Here is a 23,528-nt window from a genome sequence, read left to right as displayed (position 1 = left end):
GTTGTTTATAAACTACTAAACTGTACCAGAGTGACTGCACTTTTTTTCATTATCACCAGTAATATAACATGATCCAATTTCTCTGTGTCCTCACCAGCATTTGGTCTTGTCACTAGTTTTTGTTTTAGTCATTCTGTTAATGTGTAGTAATACTTCATTGTGGTTTTAATTATGTTTCCTAATAGCCAATGTGGCTTTGGAGGTGGTGGTGGTTTAGTCACTAAGTCATATCTAACTGTTGCCACCCCATGGACTGCAGCCTGCCAGGTTCCTTTGTCGATGGGATTTCCCAAGCAAGAATACTGGAGGGGGTGGCCATTTCCTTCTCCAGCAGATCTTCCTGACCCAGGGATCAAACTTCAATCTCCTGCAGGCAGCCTCCTGAATTGCAGGCACATTCTTTACCTACTGAGCCACCAGGGAAGCCCACCTGCCAATGTAGGAGATGAGACCCTGGTCGGGAACATCCCCTGGTGGAGGAAATGGTAACTCACTTCAGCATTCTTGCTGGGATGATCCCATGGACAGAGGAACCTGGTGACCAATGATAATAAGTAAACTTTCATGTGCTTAGTTGCCATCTGTACATCTTTGGTGAAATGTTTCTTCATGTCTTTTGACTATGTTTATTAGATTATTTGACTTTGTATTGGTGAATTTTGGAAGTTGTTATATATTCTAGGTACTTTGCTGGATATGTGGCTTGATTCTCCCACTTTGTAGTTTGTCTTTTCATCTTAACAGGGTCTTGTAAACAGAAAATATTTTTATTTTTAATGAAGTCTAACATTAATTTTTCCTTAGTCCAACAACTCTGCCTAGTCTGAGACGCTGAAGATTTCCTCATTTTTTCCCCCTAAAAGGTTAGTTTTCATGGCTTACCTTTAAGTTTTTGGTACATTTTGAGTTAATTTTGTGTTAGCACTAAGACTGAGATCAAGGTTTATTTTATTGCCTAGATATGTCTTATTGCTTCAGCAGTAAGTTGAAAGACAGTCTATCCTCTTTGAATTCTTTTGAACTTTTGTCAAAACATCAGTTGGGAATATTTATGTGCATCTATTTCTGTGTCCTCTGTTCTCTATTGATTGGTATGTCTGTTTATCCAACAGTGCCTCTCAGTCTTGATTACTGTAGCTATACAATAAGTCATGAAATTGGGAGGTAGACTCCTCTTATTTTATTGTTCTTATTCAAAATTGTTTTAGCTATTTTAGTTTCTTTGCCTTTTCATACGCAATTTAGAACAATCTTGTCTAGATCTATGAAAAAATCTTGCTTATTTTTTGATAGGAATTGCATTATACCTGTATATCAATTTGAAAACTGATGTCTTTATTAGTTGAGTCTTCAAATCCATGAACATATATGTTTTCGTTTATTTAGGCTTTTTATCTCTCTAATCAGTGTGTAGATTAAGCATATAAGTCTCCTAATGTTTCTTTTTCTGGGCTCCAAAATCAGTGCAGATGGTGATTGCAGCCATGAAATTAAAAGAGGCTTACCCTTGGAAGGAAAGTTATGACCAACCTAGACAGCATATCAAAAAGCAGAGACATTACTTTGCCAACAAATGTCACGTTTCATTTTTAGGGACTTCCATGGTGGTTCAGTGGTTAAGACGTCATGTTTCCAATGCAGGGGAAGCAGGTTCAGTCCCTGGTCGGGGAACAAAGATCCCACATGGTGAGTGGTGTGTACAAAAATTTGAAATTAAAAAAAAATATTTTTCATGAATAAAATATTTCATTAAAAAACAATTTTAAAAGTATGTTTAATTTTGTTGTCTACCTGTTCAATTGCTAGCATATAGCTGTACAACTGCCCTCCTACGTTCTTTTAGCAATCATTCTCTCCTTTTTCTTTCATATGAGAATATGTTTAGTTTCTGTTCATTCATTCTTACTTTCACTGGGCATAGAATTCTGGGTGGTCATATCCTTTCTTTCAGAACCTGAGACATTTCGATGGGAGCTGATGTTCAGTTCAGTTCAGTTGCTCAGTCGTGTCTGATTCTTTGTGACCCCATGAACTGCAGTACACCAGGCCTCCCTGTCCATCACCAACACCTGGAGTCCACCCAAACCCGTGCCCATTAAGTCAGTGATGCCATCCAACCATCTCATCCTCTGTCATCCCCTTCTTCTCCTTCCCTTAATCTTTCCCAGCATCAGGGTCTTTTCAAGTGAGTCAGCTCTTCACATGAGGTGGCCAAAGTATTGGAGTTTCAGCTTCAACATCAGTCCTTCCAATGAACACCCAGGAATGATCTCCTTTAGGATGGACTGGTTGGATTTCCTTGCAGTCCAAGGGACTCTCAAGAGTCTTCTCCAACACCACAGTTCAAAAGCATCAATTCTTCGGTGCTCAGTGTTCTTTATAGTCCAACTGTCACATCCATACATGACCACTGGAAAAACCATAGCCTTGATGAGACCGACCTTTGTTGGCAAAGTAATGTCTCTGCTTTTTAATATCCTGTCTAGGTTGGTCATAACTTTCCTTCCAAGGAGTAAGCCTCTTTTAATTTCATGGCTGCAATCAGCATCTGCAGTGATTTTGGAGCCCAGAAAAATAAAGTCAGCCACTGTTTCCACTGTTTCCCCATCTATTTGCTATGAAGTGATGGGACCAGATGCCATGGTCTTAGTTTTCTGAATGTTGAGCTTTAAGCCAACTTTTCTACTGTCCTCTTTCACTTTCATCAAGAGGCTCTAGTTATTCTTCACTTTCTGCCATAAGGGTGGTGTCAATATGCTATTATTTGAATTGTTTTTTCTCTATAGGTAAAATGTCATATTTTTCTGGTTACGTTCAAGAATTTTCTTTGCCTTTAGTTTTTAGAAGTCCAACTAAGATGTTTCTCAGCATGAGTTTGTTTTTTATTTTTTTCCTGTTTTGGGCTCACTCAGATTTAAAGACATAAATCTGGATGTTTATGTCTTTTTACAAATTTGGGAGCTTTCACTCAGTATTTTTCAGGCTTGACCTCTTGTCCTTCTCCTTAAACTCTCAAGTCATGAAAATTAGATATTTTGTTATGGATTTTCAAGGCTTGGTTTACTTTTTCAGTATATATTTCCCCATTTTTTTTGTATTGTATAATATTCTAACTTCCATTTCATTAATCTTTTCTTTCTTCCTTCTAATCAGCGGTTGAACCAGTTACTAAGCTTTTAATTTCAGTTAGTATATTTTTTCAGTTCTAAAGTTGCCGTTTGGTACTACTTTATATGTTCTGTTTCTTTGTTTAATATTTCTAATTCTTTGATGAAATTTTCATTTCATTTGTTTCAAGCATGTTGGCAGTTGCAAGTTGAAGCATTTTTATCATGAATGTTTGACAATTTTTATTTGATAATTTTAACGTCTCTCTTATATTCTTGTTGGCATCTACTGATTGCTTTTTTATCCTATTTGAGAGCTTCCTGGTTATTGGCATGAATAGCAATTTCTAATTGAATTCTGGACAGTCTCCTCTATTATTTTCTGAATCTCTAGACCTTCTTCAAATATTCTTCCCTCAGAGCCCACTCCAGAAAAAGGAAAGGAGAGGCCCTGCCACATTCCTGCCAAGTAGAGGTAGGAATCCCACACAACCTTCAGGTTCCCACACAACCTTCATAGGCAAGATACGTGTATGTGTGTGTGGTGGGGGTGGCTCCTTGTTTCTGCTGGGCAGGGCTGAGAGTTTGGTGATATGAGCTGTCTCCACTGATATCACAGCAGATGTGAACTAATTATCTCTGAGTTACTGTGAAATTTCTGACCATCCACTCAGCCCCTAATGTCATTTCTACTGATGCCTTGGGAGTGGGAGAGGGTGGGGACTGGGTGCTTATTACTGAACCAGGGGAATGAAAGTCTTATCTCCCTATTTGATTTTTTCTGACAGCAACCTGGCAGGTGTTTGGGGTCACTTGTTACAGACTCTGGAGGGTATAAGTCTAGACTCCTCTCTTAGCCTTTGTTAGCATGGATGGCTACAGATTTTCTGTGGTACCTGCCTCAAGTAGAGATCAGACTCTCTTGGGGACTTCTGTCTGCAGATATTGGTGTCCCTGGGTTACCAGCTTCTTGTCTCCAAGTCTAGTATATACAAAATAGTAGAAAACCCAGGGAACTTATTTTTATTCCTTAAATTCTGTGGTCTCCAGCCTCACTGCCTTCTTTTCTATACCTTTCAGAGCCTTGTGATGTTTGTTCAGTATATAATATCTAGGGTTTTAGTTATACTTAGGCATGAATAATAGAGGAAAATATGTCTATTCCATTTTGCCAGAAGTGATAGTGACTTGACTTTCTAAAATATCGTTTGTTCATTGTTACTTTTTAAAAGTTTTTTTTTTTAATGTGGACCATTTCAAAAGTATTTATTTAAATTTTTACAATATTGCTTCTGTTTTATGGTTTTTGGATTTGAGGCCATAAGGCATGTGGGGTCTTAGCTCCCTGACCAGGTATTGAACCAGGAACCCTGCATTGGAAGGTGAAATCTTAACCACTGGACCACCAGGAAAGCCCTTCCTTTGTTCTTTAGACTTTAGTCTAACATTCCTTCATCTGTGAACCATTCTCTCATTTTCCTTAGGACGTACATTGTTTGACTACTAGAGGCTCTCATAGAAGTGTGCATTTCTCATCTTAGCATGTGTTTTTAATTGAAATCTTAAATAAATTTGAGTATTTGATTAATTGTCTTAATTGGACTCTGAGTCCTAGATGTCATGATTATGACTGAGTTTTAGTAATTATTTTATTCACAGTACCTGGTAGTATGTATGCCATTAACAGGAGATTCTCAATAATCTTTGTAGAATGGATAAGCTAGTGCAAGAAAGTAGAAAGGGCCTTAGTTCTGCAGTTAGATTTTGCCACTTTACCAGAAGTGTAATCTTTACAAGTTTTTTTGTCCTGAATATTTTCTCACATGTTGATATTAACTGATGTAACACGTAAAGTTCTTCACTCAGTTCATCGGGTGACAATTTCCAATAGCTATTCTTTTTCTTCTTTCTCTCTTTCCTAAGAAACTATAGCCTTACTTTTTTGTTTGTTTTACTTTTTTCCTATTTTTGTTGACAGGTACAGTGCCCAGAACATAATGGAAATTCAATAATTATTGAATGGAATTAAATTGTTATGCTTATTATTACTTTATAGGACTTATATAAAGTTTCTGATTAGCATTATACATCTAGGGAAATGTAAATAAAAAGAATCAAAATTTATAGGGGGAAAGAGTTTTGTTTATAAATGAAAAGCTGTTTGGCCAATGATTCACCTTTGAACTAGAATCACAGCAGGTTGAAAATAGTAAATAAAATTCAAGGAAACTGTACAAAGGTTTATTCTATAATAACTGCCACAGAGAGTTACAAGAACAAGTCCATTTGGAAACATAAAAAGAATGTGAACTGTGTTTAGAGGCCAAAAAGTCCTCTGAAAAAGTAGATAAAAGAAATTTTTGACAAATGGAATCAATTTTATCTCTTAGAGTCAGGAAAAGGGAACAAGGAAAAATGGACTTTGAAACACATACTTGACATTGGTCATGGGAGAGAACAAGAGAAAGAGAAAGAAAAAGGGTTCAAAGCCTTCAGCTGACCTTTTCTTCAGCAGTTCAGGTCTGTGCCCTGGGCTTGCAGCACTGCCCACAGGGTGACTGTAAAGGGATTATCTTTGCATTTAAGGGTGCCTATTGAATTTTGGGCAGTGTAATATACACAGCACAGCAGTTGGTTCCATCTCTTGACAAGACTGTAATTTAAGGTTGTAAGAAAGGAAGTGAAAAGTCACAAAGAAATCCAGAACATCTCTGTGCAGATGTGAGTGAAAAATGGGAAAATGTGTAGACAGGAGGCCACTTGTGGATGTGTATAAGCGGTGGTAAGTATACTATGGGCTTGGCACTGTTCTATGAGCTTTACATGAATTAAATCATTCAATCAATTATGACTGGTATTCCTATCATGATAGTCGTCTCAGGATACTGAAGTTACAACAGTCTTCTAGATTTATTGATACTATCTCTCTTGCCAGGTTGGAAGTTGGGAGATGGTGTTCGGAATGGGGAAAAAAGATGTTTTACACTCTACTGCTATGCTTTCTGTTATAGGTAGAATTTCCCCCCCAAATTTATATGCTGAAGTCTTAATCACCAGGACCTCAGCATGTGACCTTATTTGAAAATAGTTGTTGAGGGAGAAATATATATTCATATTTGCTTGTATGTACACACATAAAGATACTTTGAATGGATACCTGGGAAAACAACCATAAAGGCTAACTCGAGAGCAATGGCTGCTGCTGCTGCTAAGTCCCTTCAGTCGTGTTCGACTCTGTACGACCCCATAGACAGCAGCCCACCAGGCTCCCCCGTCCCTGGGATTCTCCAGGCAAGAGCACTAGAGTGGGTTGCCATTTCCTTCTCCAATGCATGAAAGTGAAAAGTGAAAGTGAAGTCACTCAGTCGTATCCGACTCTTAGCGACCCCATGACTGCAGCCCACCAGGCTCCTCCATGCATTGGATTTTCCAGGCAAGAGTACTGGGTGGGTTGCCATTGCCTTCTCGGAGAGAGCAATGGGGTCCTGGGCAAAGTGGGAAGGTGATGAGAAGCACAAGGTACTGTATTTTCTATTTTTAGGATCCTGAACCATGTAAATGTATTATAAGAATCAATCTCAAGAAGCCAAAGTTTTTTAAACCTCCAAAGATTAAAATGCACCATACTATTTCTGCAAAAAATAAAAGAATGAAAACAGAGTTGTTGTAGATGTAATTAGTTAAGATGAAGTCAGAGTGGGGTTGCGACAGTGACAGTGCGTCTATAGCTGTGTCTGACTCCTCGTGACCCCACGGACTGTAGCCCACCAGGCTCCTCTGTCCATGGGATTTTCTGGGCAAGAATACTGGAGTGGGTTGCTGTTTCCTTCTCCAGGGGATCTTCCCGACCCAGGGATGGAACCCGCATCTCTTGTGTCTCCTCCATTGGGAAGTGGATTCTTTACCACTAGCGTTACCAAGATGAAGTCAGAGTGGAGTTGAGTAGACTCTAATATATGTTGTTTAAGCTATACAGCACGTGGCACTCTGCTGTTCTGGCAACCCTGACAAACCGATACACTTTCCTGGAGCACAGACCTTTGTGATCTGGAAGGTTATGTATCCTTTTGAAAAGTATAAATTGAACAATGAGAGCCTTCTCTCAAAAAAATGCAAATAGCTACAATTTCACATACAATCTCAAGAGTTCACAGATGTTCTGCAGTCCATCTCCAGACCCCACCCTCACGGCAGGTCAGACTGAAAACAGTGATCCTAGAGCCTGTGCTATTTCACCCGACTGGTTTCTTGGGTGATGCTTCCTCAACACGTGGTGCTGCTGTGAGCACTTCCCATTAAAAGAACCACTGTTGACTCTATGACGTCATCCTACAGCAACAGAAGGCAGTACCGCTCTTAGGAGCTGGTCCCCTGGAGCTGTGACTCACATGAGTATTCAGCGTAGAAATGCTGGGAGCCTTACCACAGTCCCCTGCTAAAACATACAGCTGCTTTTCTATATCCTCTTCTTTGGTTTAAATTAAAACAATCTTTCTCCGTAGTTTATAGGTCGAGGAGAGAATAAGGTAGAGGAAGCTCTTGCCATTTTGGCATGCTTTAGGGAAAGAACTTGATCTCTGAGGGACTATTTCTATTTAAAATCCAGATATAATTGGGGTGGGGGTGGCTGTGGGGTAAAAAGCAAAGCAACTAAGAAAGCGGTTCCTGAAAGGAGAGACAGGCTCTTGCAGAGGATGTGAGAGGGAGCCAAAAACTCACTCTGCTTCCTTCACACTCCACTTGGCACTGCGAGTGTTTGCACATATTCTGGATCTCATGGAGTATGTTCTGTGTGCATGAGGCTGAAAGGCTTTAAGAAGAGAAATGTAAGAACCACCTGCCTACATCCTGCTATGCGTGTGTCTGTAGCTGTGTCTTGCTGTCTAGGGGCTGGCTTCCTCCTCCTGCTCAAATAAGGCATTTTTCTGTTCTTGTGGTGAAACTCTGTGAAACTCAGTCTGTCTCAGCCAGAGATAGAACTGCCCTCACCGCAGCTCTGTGTTATCCTTGAAGAAATCCTTTTGCCTGAGCTTATATGATTTCTCTCTGTCATTCGCTTTGAGGAAGAGATACCTTGTCTTGATGTTGCCAGTGCCCCTCACGTATTGACTCACAGGAGTGAGTCTGTGTTTTTCAGCTGTCAGTATTGTATTCAAACAAACGTGAAACATGGTCTGGCAGATAATCTGGTCTGCACAAGGGATGAGATTTCAGAAAGCCCAGTTGCTCCTGGCATTTGCTACCACAGAACAGAGGGATCGTTATTAGGATTCTTCCTTTCAGATTGCTCTTCCCTAGGATCAGCCTCGCTGTCTGGAATGATCAACTATTTGTGCTTGTGGAAATCCTGCTCCACTCTTAACCACCCAAGGTGCACGCTGCCTTCAGGAAGCCCTTGTAGATCTCTCAACTGCATGGGGTTTTTGACAGTTCATGGTTTTCCTTAGGTCATAGTTCTAAACTCAGAGTGAGTCTGTCTGTGCTGAGATCACAAGGTCCTGAGGACAATGCCTGGTCTTCCTCATTTCGCAGTCTCCCTCAGCACTTCACACAGGATGCTCACTACAGAGTGCTTCGAGGTTTTTCTTTTTCCCTGAAGCCTTCTAATACCGGACTCTGCCACTTAGTCTTCCTACATGAATCAGAACTGGGGTTGGCTTTGAATTGGTGGTGGAAAGTGTTTTGGAAAATGCAGTTGAAGAATGTAGGCAACGGGACTTAAAAGGAGATGCCAGTCAGTATTATTTAATGAGATCTTACAGAATGCCATGAAAATAGAGTAGGAAATCATAAGAAAAGAAAATGGAGAATAGGGGAGAAATTTGAGATGGGGCACATTTAGAATAAGGTAAAGATGGTAAAATATTTAGATGTACACAGTAGTTTGCTTTTGAAGAACTTTAAGGAATTTCAGTAATATAAGCACAGGTTAATCTACTGCTATAAATTTTATATCACCAGAAACAACATAACACCTGAAATCAAATAAGAATTTAGCTATTTATAGGATGTGACTATGAGATGTGATGTACTTGGAGCTTTGGAAGAAAGAGGGCTGATTAAAGAAGACCACTGGATTACAAAAGGATGATAGAGAAAACCAAGGCTCACCTTTAGATTTTAGCCTTACTCAATTTAAGGAAGAGATATGGAGGAGAGGCATGGGAAACAGTGAGAGCTAATCAGATTACGAATCTTCCTCTTGAAAAGACAGATAGGATGTTTAAAATAATGAAAGTGATAGTCGCTCAGTTGTGTTCGACTCTTTGTGATCTCATGGATTGTAGCCCACAAGGCTCCGCTGTTCATGGAATTCTCCAGGCGAGAATACTGGAGTGGGTTTCCATTTCCTTCTCCAGGGGATCTTCCTAACCCAGGAACAAATGCAATTTATTAGCCTCTGGCTGTAAATTGCTCAGTTACAGAAGCAGCAGCACCCACCTTTTTGAAACTTGAGTTTCAGATATGCTGTAATCTAACACATCTGATAGTGGGAACTTTTTATAGTGATAAGAACACTTAAAATGAGACTTATCCTCTTAATAAATGTTTAAGAGTACAACTGGGTTTTTCTGGTGGCTTAGTGGTAAAGAACCTACCTGCCAATGCAGGAGACCCGGGTTTGATCCCGGATCCCCTGGAGAAGTAAGTGGCAACCCACTCCATTATGTTTGCCTGGGAAATCCCAGGGACATAGAAGCCTGGCAGGCTATAGTCCATGCAGTCGCAGAGTCAAACACCACTGAACTGAGCAACTAAACGATAACAACAACAAGTGTGCAATACAGTGTTGCTCACTATAGCCACCATGTTTTACAGCATATACATGAAACTTAATCATCTTATATAACTTCTTTTGAAGACATGCTCCCAGGCTGCCTTAACTCAAGTTAGCTATTCCTTCTATGAGGTTTCTCACTTGAAAAAAGAAACACTCTGAATAATTCACAGTGACTAACCCTAAAATAAATAAATAAATAAAATAGAAAACTAAGATCATGGCATCCAGTCCCATCACTTCATGGCGAATGGATGGGGAAACAGTGGAAACAGTGAGAGACTTTATTTTTGGGGCTCCAAAATCACTGTAGATGGTGACTGCGGCCATGAAATTAAGAGACACTGCTCTCTAGAAGAAAAGTTATGGCCAACCTAGATAGCATATTAAAAAGCAGAGACATTACTTTGCCAACAAAGTTTCATCTAGTCAAAGCTCTGGTTTTTCCAGGAGTAATGTATGGATGTGAGAGTTGGACTATAAAGAAAGCTGAGCTGAGCACTGAAGAATTGATCGTTTTGAATTGTGGTGTTGGAGAAGACTCTTGAGAGTCCCTTAGACTGCAAGGAGATCCAACCGATCCAAAGGAAATCGGTCCTGAGTATTCATTGGAAGGCCTGACTACAATACTTTGGCCACTTAATGCGAAGAGCTGACTCATTATAAAAGACCCTGATGGTGCGAAAGATTGAAGGTGGGAGGAGAAGGGGAAGACAGAGGATGAGATGGTTGGATGGCATCACCAACTCAATGGACATGAGTTTGAGTAAACTCTGGGAGTTGGTGACGGACAGGGAGGCCTGGTGTGCTACAGTCCATGGGGTTGCAAAGAGTCGGACACAACTAAGCAACTGAACTGAACTGAACCCTAAAATAAGAATGGCCACCCACTCCAGTACTCTTGCCTGGAAAATCCCATGGAAGGAGGAGCCTGGTAGGCTACAGTCCATGGGGGCGCTAAGAGTTGGACATGACTGAGCGACTTCACTTTCACTTTTCACTTTCATGCGCTGGAGAAGGAAATGGCAACCCACTCCAGTGTTCTTGCCTGGAGAATCCCAGGGATGGGGGAGCCTAGTGGGCTGCCATCTATGGGGTCGCACAGAGTCAGACACAACTGAAGTGACTTAGCAGCAGCAGCAGTGATCTTTTTCTCTGGATGTAATACTGCAGAGTGGGTACAGGAAGTTGTACAAATTGACAGATAATTATAGTGGGAGAAGAGAAAGGAAGGAGCCCAGCTTATAATCATTTGTTCAGTAGATATTCATCAAAAACCAATTACGTGTCAATAAATAGTCCTATGGTGGGAAACACATTGGTATATTTGGGGAATATTAAGGGAGATTTGTCTTAGAGCAATGAAAAATGGGAGAAGATAGTAAGAGATAAGATGTGACAGTTAGCCAAGGCCAGATCAGGAGGTGGTAAGCAGTTGGGTTTTATCCTAAGTGTGATGCCTGGACCTTGGAAGCTTTTGAGCAGAGGAGTGACATAACCTGATTCAGTTTTCACAAGCTTTGTCTGCCTGCCCCATGGAAAATGCAATTTTGGAGGGCAGGTAGAGAAGTAAGCCAACTAGGGGGGAGACTATTGCACTTGTTGAGGAGAGAGTTAATGATAACATGCCAGGATGGTAGCAGGGGAGGAGGCAGCAAACATGACTGGACTGAGAAAATATTTTGATGTATATAAGTTGACAAGATATTGCAGGAGAGACACAGAGAATTCAAAGATGACTTCAGGGTTTTCAGACTTAGCATGTGAGTCAATTCAAAAAAGACTTGAAGAAGCAGGCTCTAGAGGGTGATGAAGGCTGCTGCTTCAGGGAGATGCTTAATAGACACTCAAGGGAGATGATGAGTAAGCTATCAGATATATGAGCCTGGGATTCAGGAAGTGGTCAGGGCTGCATATATACATTTGATAATCATTAGCAAAGAGATGGTATTAGCATGCAGGGTCTGGATGAGGTCACATGAAAGAATGTTGATAGAAGAGAAGATAGAACCCTGGACTTAGTCATGGGACACTCTAATATTTGGAGGTAGGAAGAAGAAGCCTAAGAAGGAGAGGCTGCAGAAGAAGGAAGAAAATTAGGGTGGTAAATGTCAAAACCAAAAATATATCCAATGCTGCTCACAGGTTGAGAAAGATGAAGATGGAGAGGTGACCACTGGGGAGGGCAGATGGAGGTGCTGATAAACTGACTGCAGTGTGTTGAGTAGACAGTAAGGAAGGAGGAAACTGAAACACTTGTTTCAACTGGTTTTAGCTCTAAAGAAGGCAGTGGGCAGAAACAGGGAAAATTCATCCATTCTGACAGGAGGGAAAGTGGAATTGAAGGGTAAGGATGCAGGTAGAGACTGACTTGATTTTGAAAACAAGAAAAAATAGAAAGCAATTGTTCTTTTTTTTCAAAAGCATCCATCCCCATATTTGTTGCTTGATGAAAAGTTAGTCAAAGAAGAATGAAAGCTGCAGTGGGACTCCTGAATACTCACTTGTTGTAAATTTGTTTTCATGTTTCATGTTTATACACAAGTTGTTTAAAACCAATCATCTTTGTTTTTAGGAAAGCTTTCTAGTCAATTATATGTAGAAAAGTAAATAATATAACAACATTTAAAATATTTTAAATTACTGTTTGGCATCAACATGAAATACAATTATTCTTTGATTACTATCTTCTGTCCCACAGGTCTCTCAAGAAACATAAAAAATACAACACTGGAACATTCAGTGATAACAGGTGATTATACAAATGATTATTCTTCTGAACTGCTATGCAGTAGGCATATATAAATAAACAAAATCCAGCTTGCTCTAGTCAGTCTCTTCAGATGGCCATATTTAGAATTTTAATGCTGTGTTTGTCTCTGCATTGATGAGTAACAGTGAACTAGCAACTGAGCTATTCTATGCCCATTCAAATATATGAAACCATTGACAAAGGACCAGTATTTTAAGAGCTTGATGCCCTCTTAATGAAGCAGTATCAATATATTTTTTCAAATTTCTGAATCACTGTAAAATCCATAGAACATAAAATTTATAATGTTAACCAATTTTAAATGAGCACTTAAGTGGTATTAAATATATTCATATTGTTGTGTAACTCTCAACACCATCCACATCCAGAACTCTTTTCATAAAATATGGAATGTTTCCTGAATCTGTATGACATCATTGAGTAGGGGTCATGCTAATCTTTTCTGTATTGTTCAATATTAGAATATGCACTGCTTCAGTGAGCACTGACACACATTTTAATGAAAACACAGAAAGGAATAAAAAGTATAGAGATGGTGACTCTGAAAGACAAGCGAGATTCACTTGATGATGATTGTAAAACTAAGGGCTTTGAGCCATTCTATACTTTTCCCTCTCAGAGTATTGACACATGGAAAGTGACTACAATACCTTCTGATTCTACACACAGGGATAGAATACAGGGGTAGATTTATTTGATCCAAAATGACCATTGCTGTATCTCCCAATTTATCTAGTTAAAAAGGAAACAACTGAAAAATAACTCAAATCTAGGTTGAGTTCTTACTATATGCCAGACACTATGCTAAGTCATGCACAATGCATTTCCAGCTTACTTCAAAAAGAAAACGTCTTATTTTCATTTTAAAGACAGTAAGACTAAAATTCAGAAATGGTAGTATAATTAACTACACATGGTCTCGCAACCAGTAAGATGTGGGTGAAAGATACGGCTCTGGGTTAGCTTGCCCACACAGCCCTTGCTCTTAATTTCTGTGATCTGTTGTCTAAAGGTGACCACATCTGCCCCCAATTTTTTCAGTTTATGGCCTCAGACAGCCTCCCCAAACACACCCTGTTCTGCGTTCTTCTGAACGCATTCTTTTGGCTTGTGCAAACATTTATATGCTGAACAATGCTACTCACCTCATCCAAGCTTTGTGTTGAACTCTCACAATTATTTCTAAATGTTTGCAAGCAAAACATTTTCTTGATAGCTACAGTCAAGATTTGTGGTTTGGGAGGATAGGGAAAGATTTCATCAATATTCTTTGGTGCAGTTTCTGTGTATTCAGGCTTACAATTTGCTGACTTCTAGAACGATGGTTTGAAATTAGAACATCTCTTGAAAGAAAGCTGCTGTGCCAGAAGACATCACAGAATTCCATTTCAGCTCTGATGTACAAACATTCCTGCAGCTACAATCTGATCCTCACACTTGTTATGGACTAAGCGCCTGCCTGCATACGTGAGTGCTCAGTTGCGTCTGACTCTTTCTGACCCTATGGACTGTAGCCCACCAGGCTTCTCTGTCCATGGGATTTTCCAGTGGGGTGCCATCTAGAATTGGCCCTAATGTAGCTTTCATTCACTAATTCAGGAAGCCCTTAAATATTTGTAAGCTGTTGGTGAGGTTTTAGCTTGTTTTGTTTAGACTCTGTTTGTGGGCTCTCCTCACCCAGCGCTCCCCCTGTTGTTACCTACCAGGAGCTTTTGGCTGTGGCAAGGGCATGGCTTTTGGAAGACACCCCTGACCCAGGTTTGATGTTGACTTTTTCACTTTTTGCACCTAATGCACAATGATGTTCAACTTTTTTTTTTTTAATTTCAAAGAGTACAGATATAATTTTAGATTTACCTGTGATCCAGTAGACATTTATACAGTTGAGAAATGCTTCATATTTGTTGGGGGAAGGGTAGAGGAGATTGGTAAAGGGCTTTAATCTTTTTTTTTTTTTAAGATTTTTTTTTTTTGTTGTTGTGGACTATCTTTATGGTCTTAATTGAATTTGTTACAATATTGCTTCTGGTTTCCCTTTTGATTTTTGGCTGCAAGACATGTGGGATCTCAGCTCCCTGACCAGGGGTTGAACCTGCACCCCTTTCAATGGAAGGCAAAATCTTAACCAGTGGACCAACAGGGAAGTCCCTAGGGAATTTAATCTTATGCCAACAAAGTTATGTGACAAAATAAGTGGATCTGGGTGAGTTTCATGTTCCCTCCTGCTTCCTTCCTTTCCACACTCCTTTTCTTTTCTTCCCTGAGCTTTCTCCCCCAGCAGAACCTGACCAGCCAGAGACAATACCCCGCGGTTCAGGTTAGATGCATGTGGGCAGGAGGATGGAAGAATGGCTTTCCTAATCCCTTTCCTTTAACTCCCCTCTTTTCACACTGGGTTCTGTGCTATTGGAAAACATGTCTCAACATGGAGGCCCCCTCAGATAACTTTACTGTCTCAGAAGCCAGGCTGGCTTTTCCCTTCATTTACAATTTTGTAAATTCTGAGATAACTGATTTTTATTTATTTAAGAAAATGTGGTACAAGCATACCATCAAGTATGATTTGGCCTTAAGAAAGAAGGAAATTCTGCAATATGCAACCACATGGATGAATCTTGAGGACATGAAAGAGAAAGTGAAGTAGCTCAGTCATGTCCGACTCTTCGTGACCCCATGGGCTGTAGCCTACCACTCTATAATCCATGGATTTTCCAGGCAAGAGTACTGGGAGTGGGCTGCCATTTCCTTCTCCAGTGTATCTTCCCAACCCAGGGATCAAACCCAGGTCTCCCGCATTGTAGGCAGACGCTTTACCATCTGAACCACCAGGGAAGCCTTTGCTAAGTGAAATAAGCCAATCACAGAAAGACAAATACTGCATAAATCCACTTGCATAAAGTAAACCAGAAACCAACACAATATTTTAAAGCAACTATCTTCCAATTAAAAATACACAAATTTTAAAATAAAGTAAGTCAAATTCATAGAACCAAAGAGTAGAATGGTGGGACTGGAGGGAGGAGGAAACGGGGAGTTACTGCAAAAAAGTTTCAGCAACGCAAGATGGATAAGTTCTGGAGCTCTGGGGTACAACGTTGCGTCTATAGTCAACAATGCTGTATTATACATTCAAAAGAGCTTCCCTGGTGGCTCAGAGGCAAAGAGTCTGTCTGCAATGCAGGAGACACAGTTTCAGTCCCTGGTTTGGGAAGATCTCCTGGAGAAGGAAACATTGCCGTTTCAACCCACTCCAGCATACTTGCCTGGGAAATCCCATGGATAGGAGAACCTGGAGGGCTACTGTCCATGAGGTCATGAAAGAGTTGGACATGATTTAGCAACCAAACAACAATAACAACACTTTCATAAATTTGCTAAGAGGCAGGATATCATGTTGTGTTGTTGCCAAAATAAAGAAAATTAAACAACAACAACAACAAAAATAGCTGCCTTTTTAAAATCTAGATTTCCAGTGAAGAATGCTAGACTGCATTTGAGTGGTGCTTAAATTTTCCAATGCATCTTGTCTCTCTAATCTAGCAGTTTTTCACACCCAGAAAGTAATTTAACTGTGTGAAGCTGAAGAGCTGACTTTCCAGTGCTTGGTGAGCTCTTTTAAATTATGTTACCCAGAAAAAATTTCTGACTAAGTACCATAAGCTAAACACATCTTAAAATCTGGGCTACTGCTTAAATGAATAAACTTTTGAATGCTTAAAGATATGATATTTCCCAAGTTATCATTTAGGAGATAAACTACTACTTTGAATTTTGTCCCCCTAACTTTCAATTATTTTCAATTGCCAAATATAATTCTTGATAAAGCAGACAATATTTCAACATGAGCAATTCTTAATGTCTTCAGCTTATAATTTTGTGGCCTCAATTTTAATTGTAATTTGTGTTTTCTGAGCCAGAATAGTTTAAAATGAGCACAAAAGTTTCCATTGTTTAGTGTCCTACAAAATGAATATGCCTGAGTTGCTGTCATTAAGAGCCTTACATGGGTCAGGTTTTGTTATTGTCTCCCCTCTTCCCTCCAACCCAACTTTTTATTTTTTAGCATGAGTGAGCTAAGAAGAAGCAACTATTATTTGACCAATTTACTTAAATAGAAAATGAATGACTATGTGTCTCCTAGAAAGATGGCTGGATGTGTTTTTAAATTCTGAATGCTACAACTAAATTTAGCCAAAGTGCATTGCTTTCTGAATGCTTCCAAAATGGAACACTGTGCTTTGATTGTTGCTTTTGGAGTCTCATTAAGACTCTAAAAGGTCAAAGGAGTAAAGACTGAAGCAAAATACATTCATTTACAATGCATACAGCACAATAAAAATGTAGAAATCAGCTACATATGTGATGTGGTTTTCTTCCAGGGTATTTGTATAATAGAGTCCTGTTTTTGTGGTTAGCTGATAAGTCTAAATGGTTACATTTATTCGACCAAATGTCTACAGTGTTGTTACTAGTGGAGAAACATTTCAGATTGCCAAATGTTTGTTTCATAATTTAATTTCTGAACAGAGGGTGATGTTGGAATTAGATATTTTTCCCATAAAGTGAGATGGCTATCTCCATAGTAGACAGGTTTTTACTTTCTTAAGAGACAGACATTTTTATAAGACTTCTGCTCTAACACACACTTTAAAAATTTCATGAGGGGAGGAGAGAATGGGATAACTTTGGCCCCTGGAAAGTTGCCTGTGAAGGATGACATCAGATCTTGACAAAGAATACAAACTAACTTAAAACTCAGTTTTTCCAGAAGAGTCTTCTCTAGCTTGAAATTCAATTTTCTCAGGTACATTTCAGTAATTTGTTTCTGCCAGTAATAAGGAGATTATTTTCATGTGAATGTGATGATATCCTATAGAGGAATCAGTGGGAATGTTCCTTTAATTTGAATTTAGCCTTTTCTCTAACATATTAAGAGGACAGAATAATTTTTCAATATCTTGCTACTTGGTTTTCCACATTTTAGATTTTAGCAATTATTTTTTTTGGCTCCTGAATATCTCAAAAATTATGTTGAAGCAACCTCATAACTTTCCTTTTTGTGTCTGTAACTGATTGCTATAGTATTTCTTATAAGGATTAAGAAATACCATAGTCCAGGCACTTGTCCAGGTGCTAGCAACTCATCAGTGCACGTGTGCTCAGACACGTCAGTCACGTCTGACTCTTTGCGATCCTATGGACTGTAGCCCGACAGGCTCCTCTATCCATGGGATTCTCTGGGCAAGAATACCGTAGAGGGTTGCCATGCCCTCCTCCAGGGGATTTTCTGAACCCAGAGACTGAACCAGCATCTCCTGAGTCTGCTGCATTGCAGGCAGATTCTTTACCCACTGAGCCACTTGGGAAACTCCCCAAAATTCCATAAATGAAATACAAATAAAAATCTCTGCCTATAGGGCCTTTCATTTCTATATATGTATTTATACTTAAGTTTATTTTTTCCAGCTCCCCCTGCCCCAAGCTTCAATAAAAGATTTCCAAACTTTTCACCTATCTTACAATTTTAAAGATTGTAAACTTTTGGAAGAAATGGCTATGAATTACTTTCAATCTGAGGATACAGTGTCCCTGGTACTCTTTGGAGCTGAGAACTAAATCAATGTTATTTACTGTTTTTGTCAATGGAAAGGTCAGTGTTTCTTAAAAATTGTGTCCTTTGGACCACTGCTGTCAGAATCCCTTTCAGGCAGTAGTCAAAGTCCCTGATGGCTCAGAGGTTAAAGCATCTTCCTGCAATGTGGGAGACCTGAGTTCAATCCCTGGATCAGGAAGATTCCCTGGAGAAGGAAATGGCAACCCACTCCAGTACTCTTGCCTGGAGAATCCCAGGGACAGGGGAGCCTGGTGGGCTACAGTCCACAGGGTCGCAAAGACTCGGACATGACTAAGTGACTTCACTTTCAATTTTTCACTTTCACAATCCCTGAGACCCACCTCATAGCTCCAGATTCAGGATTCAGGGTGAGGATCAAGAATTTACATTTTAAAGAAGCAGTCTAAGTGACCCCTACACATGCTGACAACTAAAAATTAAGTACTAATTTAGAAAAAGAGCTGAAGAAAGCGAATCTTAAATTAGAAAATGACCATAAGCAATTGTACGAAAAGGATTGACCTTGTGTGTGCTCAGTACGTAACATGGGGCAAAAGGGCAAAAGAAGTTGTCTTTCAGAAACAACTGGCGCCCGACTTTCTCCTGGGTAGAAGACTGTTTCTTGTTAAGGAAAACTTTGATTCCGCTTGGAGAGAGAACATAAGCCAAGGAGAATAAAGGTCACTGAGGCACAAAGAGAAAACAAAACTGAAACAAGATTGGAGGTGGGGAGACGGAAGAGAGGAACAGAACCACACATCTCGGGGGAGGCTGGCGACTGGAGGAAATGGCCTCAGTTCAGGTCAGTCGCTCAGTCGTGTCCGACTCTTTGCGACCTCATGAACCGCAGCATGCCAGGCCTCCCTGTCCATCACCAACTCCCGGAGTTCACTCAGACTCACGTCCATCGAGTCAGTGATGCCATCCAGCCATCTCATCCTCTGTCGTCCCCTTCTCCTCCCTAGCAGATGTCTAAGACACGTTTTAGGCATTTGTATGCTTGTGATATCAACTCTTTTTTTCTTCTCAAATACTCAGTTATGGCTGTTACACACACAAAAGCCTGATGTGAGTGGTTTTCATGGGAAACAAATTAAATCAGTGGAGGGCTGCACTGAGGTTAAAGAGGAGCAGTGAGGATGAAGGATCACCTAAGCACCAGAAGCTGGAAAGAAGATGGAGGATTAAGAAGGGAGAAATCAGAGCCAGAGAGCTTCGAGAAATGGCGGGGGACTTTCAGAAATTCAGAGGAAGACAATTGTCTTCCCACTGAACGAGCAGCTTGAGGTTCAAGCTAATCTCATACAGATCTTGAAGGGCAGAATGAGCAAGTGGACATTTGGCATTATGGCTAAGTTACCATTTTATGTGGTTATGCCTTATCTTTTTGACTAGATTTTGAGTTTCTAGTTAGAGTATTCTTGTCTTTTTTTAAATTATTAATCACTTTTTCTGCATGGTATATTTTACACACTATATGCTGCCACATATTTACTGAAATGTTTTGTGCTATAAAGTGAAAAATGCAGTGGATTATGAATAAAAAAGTGTCCTAGATTTAAGATCTTTCCTTTATTCCCTTGTGGACCTTTTAAGTTCTGGGCCCTTAAGTCTTACAGACACTTTTAGAAAATAACTTGTCTGTGCCTTTATTTCTAGAATGTCTGAGTTATTTAATATTTACCATTTCAGTGGAATGAAATGCCATTTCTTGAAAATAACATCTATAAACTACTTTTCTCTATGAAAATATATGATAGTTTAATTTCCTGAAGTTAGTTTAATTTCCAAGCAAGTATTTCAGATCTTATATATGCTCTGAAGCCTTATGATTATTTTAACTTTGTGACTTAAAAATTTGTGGCTAAGCTCATTATATTTTTAATGCTGGAAGTATATTTATTTTCCTATGAGGATTCTAAATATTTAGAATAATTGTACTTGGCATCTAGAATTTTGTTGGAGAAGGCATTAAAAACTACTACTTGCATTTCTTATGGGTAAAAAAAAATCAAAGCACAAACAAGTGGGTAAAGTACAGAATGGCGTTTTATCTTTCAAATTCTGGTCATAACTCTAACAGTAATTTCTGTGCAGTGAGAAGTTCCCTTTAAATCTTTTGCATCTGCAAGAAAGTTTTTGTGTTGCCCTTATTCATATTAGTGTAAGTCTTTACAACAAGGACTTGAAATAACTTACAGCCATTCCTCAGCATCCCCAAAAGATTGATCCTTGGACCCCTAGAGATGTTATAATCAACAGATGCTCAAGTTCCTTATAGAAAATGGCACATTGTCTCTGTATAATCCATGCACATCCTCCTACATAATTTTATCATCTCTAGACTACTTATAATACATAATGCAATGTAAATGCTATGTAAATAATTGTAAATACAATGTAAATGCTATGTAAATAGTTGCTGAGCATGCAGCAAATTCAAGTTTTGCTTTTTTGGAACTTTCTCGATGTTTTTTTTCCTGAATATTATTGATGTATATTTGGTTGAACTGAAAGATGTGGAAACGGTGGACACCAAGGACCAACTGTATATACATATAAGTTATTGACAATATATTTATATTGTGCTTTTATAACCAACCATTTTGCATGGAAGGGAATATAATTTCCATCTAATACACAAGTGTGGCAGACAGCATTTAGGCTTGCCTCTGATGAATCATGATTCTCTCTTGATTGTTTGAGTGTGGGCTGGACCTAGTGACTCATTTCTAAACAATAGAATACGGCAAAAGTGATATGATATCGCTTTCAAGATTAGGTTACAAAGAAAAGGTAGCTGCCATTTTCCATTCCTTTCTTCCTGCCTCATGGGTTGACTCTGAAGGAAAGCAGCTGCTGTGTTGTGAAGTGCCTTGTGGCAAGGGTCATGTGATAAGGAACTAACATCTCCAGTCAATGGCCAATGAAGACCTAAGATCTGCCAATGGCCATATGGGTGGTTTGGAAGTATCCTCAGCAGAACCTTGATTTAAATACATCTACCTTAGGAAGCATCACTATGAACAAAGCTATTGGAGGTGATGGAATTCCAGTTGAGCTATTTCAAATCCAGAAAGATGATGCTGTGAAAGTGCTGCACTCAATATGCCAGCAAATTTGGAAAACTCAGCAGTGACCACAGGACTGGAAAGTCAGTTTTCATTCCAATCCCAAAGAAAGGCAATGCCAAAGAATGCTCAAACTACCACACAATTGTACTCATCTCACACGCTAGTAAAGTAATACTTAAAATTCTCCAAGCCAGGCTTCAGCAATACGTGAACTGTGAACTTCCTGATGTTCAAGCTGGTTTTAGAAAAGGCAGAGGAACCAGAGATCAAATTGCCAACATCCGCTGGATCATGGAAAAAGCAAGAGAGTTCCAGAAAAACATCTATTTCTGCTTTATTGACTATGCCAACGCTTTTGACTGTGTGGATCACAATAAACTGTGGAAAATTCTGAAAGAGATAGGAATACCAGACCACCTGACCTGCCTCTTGAGAAACCTGCATGTAGGCCAGGAAGCAACAGTTAGAACTGGACATGGAAAAACAAACTGGTTCCAAATAGGAAAAGGAGTACGTCAAGGCTGTAAATTGTCACCCTGCTTATTTAACTTCTATGCAGAGTACATCATGAGAAACGCTGGGCTAGAAGAAGCACAAGCTGGACTCAAGATTGCTGGGAGAAATATCAATAACTTCAGATATGCAGATGACAGCACCGTTATTGCAGAAAGTGAAGAACTAAAGAGCCTCTTGATGAAAGTAAAAGAGGAGAGTGAAAAGGTTGGCGTAAAGCTCAACATTCAGAAAGTGAAGATCATGGCATCTGGTCCCATCACTTCATGGGAAATAGATGGGGAAACAGTGGAAACAGTGGCTGACTTTATTTTGGGGGCTCCAAAATCACTGCAGATGGTGACTGCAGCCATGAAATTAAAAGACCTTTAGTCCTTGGAAGGAAAGTTATGACCAACCTAGACAGCATATTAAAAAGTAGAGATATTACTTTGTCCACAAAGGTCCATCTAGTCAAGGCTATGGTTTTTCGAGTGTATGTATGGATGTGAGAGTTGGACTCTAAAGAACACTGAGTGCTGAAGAATTGATGCTTTTGAACTGTCGTGTTGCAGAAGACTCTTGAGACTCCCTTGGACTGATTTCCTTTAGGATGTTCATTGGAAGGACTCATGCTGAAGCTGAAGCTCCAATACTTTGGCCATCTGACGCAAAGAACCAACTCATTTGAAAAGACCCTGATGCTGAGAAAGATTGAAGGCAGGAGGAGAAGGGGACAACAGAGGATGAGATGGTTGGATGGCATCACTGACTTGATGGACAAGAGTTTGAGTAAGCTCTGGATTTGGTGATGGACAGGGAAACATGGCATCCTGCAGTCCATGGGGTCACAAAGAGTGACACAACTGAGCAACTGAACTGAACTGAATTCATGAAGAAACAGTCCCCAAAATGTCATCTGATTTGAACAGGGAATCATGTAAAGAATTGAAAATTTAAAGGTTTTCAGAGCACTTGGTCAGAGAAGCGCTCCCTTCTCTGGGAGAAGGTGGTATTGAAGATACCTAAATGAAGTGAGGCAAGTGGACCTTTGGGGGATAAGCGTGTAGGCAGAGAGATTGGCAAGGGCAAATGTTCTGTCATGAGAACACTGGGTCAGCATCAAGACCAATGTAGAGGGACTTCCCCGGTTGTTCAGGGGTTAAGACGTCACCTTCCAGTGTAGGGGTTGTGGGTTCAGTCCCTGGTTGGGGAGCTAAGATCACACACACCTCACAGCCAAAAAACCAAAACAGAAGCAATATAGTAATGAATTCAATGAAGACTTTAAAAATGGTTCACATAAGTAATCTTAAAAAAAAAAAACAAACTGTAGATAGAAGAGCAAACTAGAGAAAGATGTAGGGATGAAGTTAAAGAGATAGAGGTCAGATTATGCAGAGCTTCCTAGCCACGGCAAGGACTTGGAATTTTGTTCTAAATCTAACTGGGAAGACATTAGGGTATTTTAAACAGAGAAGTGATATGATTTGATGCACTTCTTAATATTTGTGGAGAATGGAAAGAGAAACAACAGGATAAGTAAAGCCTCAGTAAAAAGATTTATTGAAGCGTATAACTTGCCTAGATGAGTGATAATGATGGTCTGGACTAGAGGTAGGAGTGAAATGGTAACAAATGGTAGAATGAGTGCATGGAAATTGAAGTCATTTTCATTTCTGGTTGCTTC

The 23,528-nt window shown here is 39.7% G+C and overlaps 1 non-coding gene across 1 annotated transcript; it reads right to left on the bottom strand.

Annotated features, from left to right (window-relative positions):
* Positions 1 to 13,037: 13,037 nt before the first annotated feature.
* On the bottom strand, positions 13,038 to 13,143 carry LOC114114634 (U6 spliceosomal RNA). Its single transcript, XR_003589255.2, has one exon. It is a non-coding gene; the product is annotated as a U6 spliceosomal RNA (small nuclear RNA).
* Positions 13,144 to 23,528: the final 10,385 nt, after the last annotated feature.

Source organism: Ovis aries, chromosome 4 (genome assembly GCF_016772045.2).
Source record: "Ovis aries strain OAR_USU_Benz2616 breed Rambouillet chromosome 4, ARS-UI_Ramb_v3.0, whole genome shotgun sequence".
NCBI classification, from domain to species: domain Eukaryota; kingdom Metazoa; phylum Chordata; class Mammalia; order Artiodactyla; family Bovidae; genus Ovis; species Ovis aries.
This window is presented reverse-complemented; position numbering and strand designations above follow the sequence as displayed.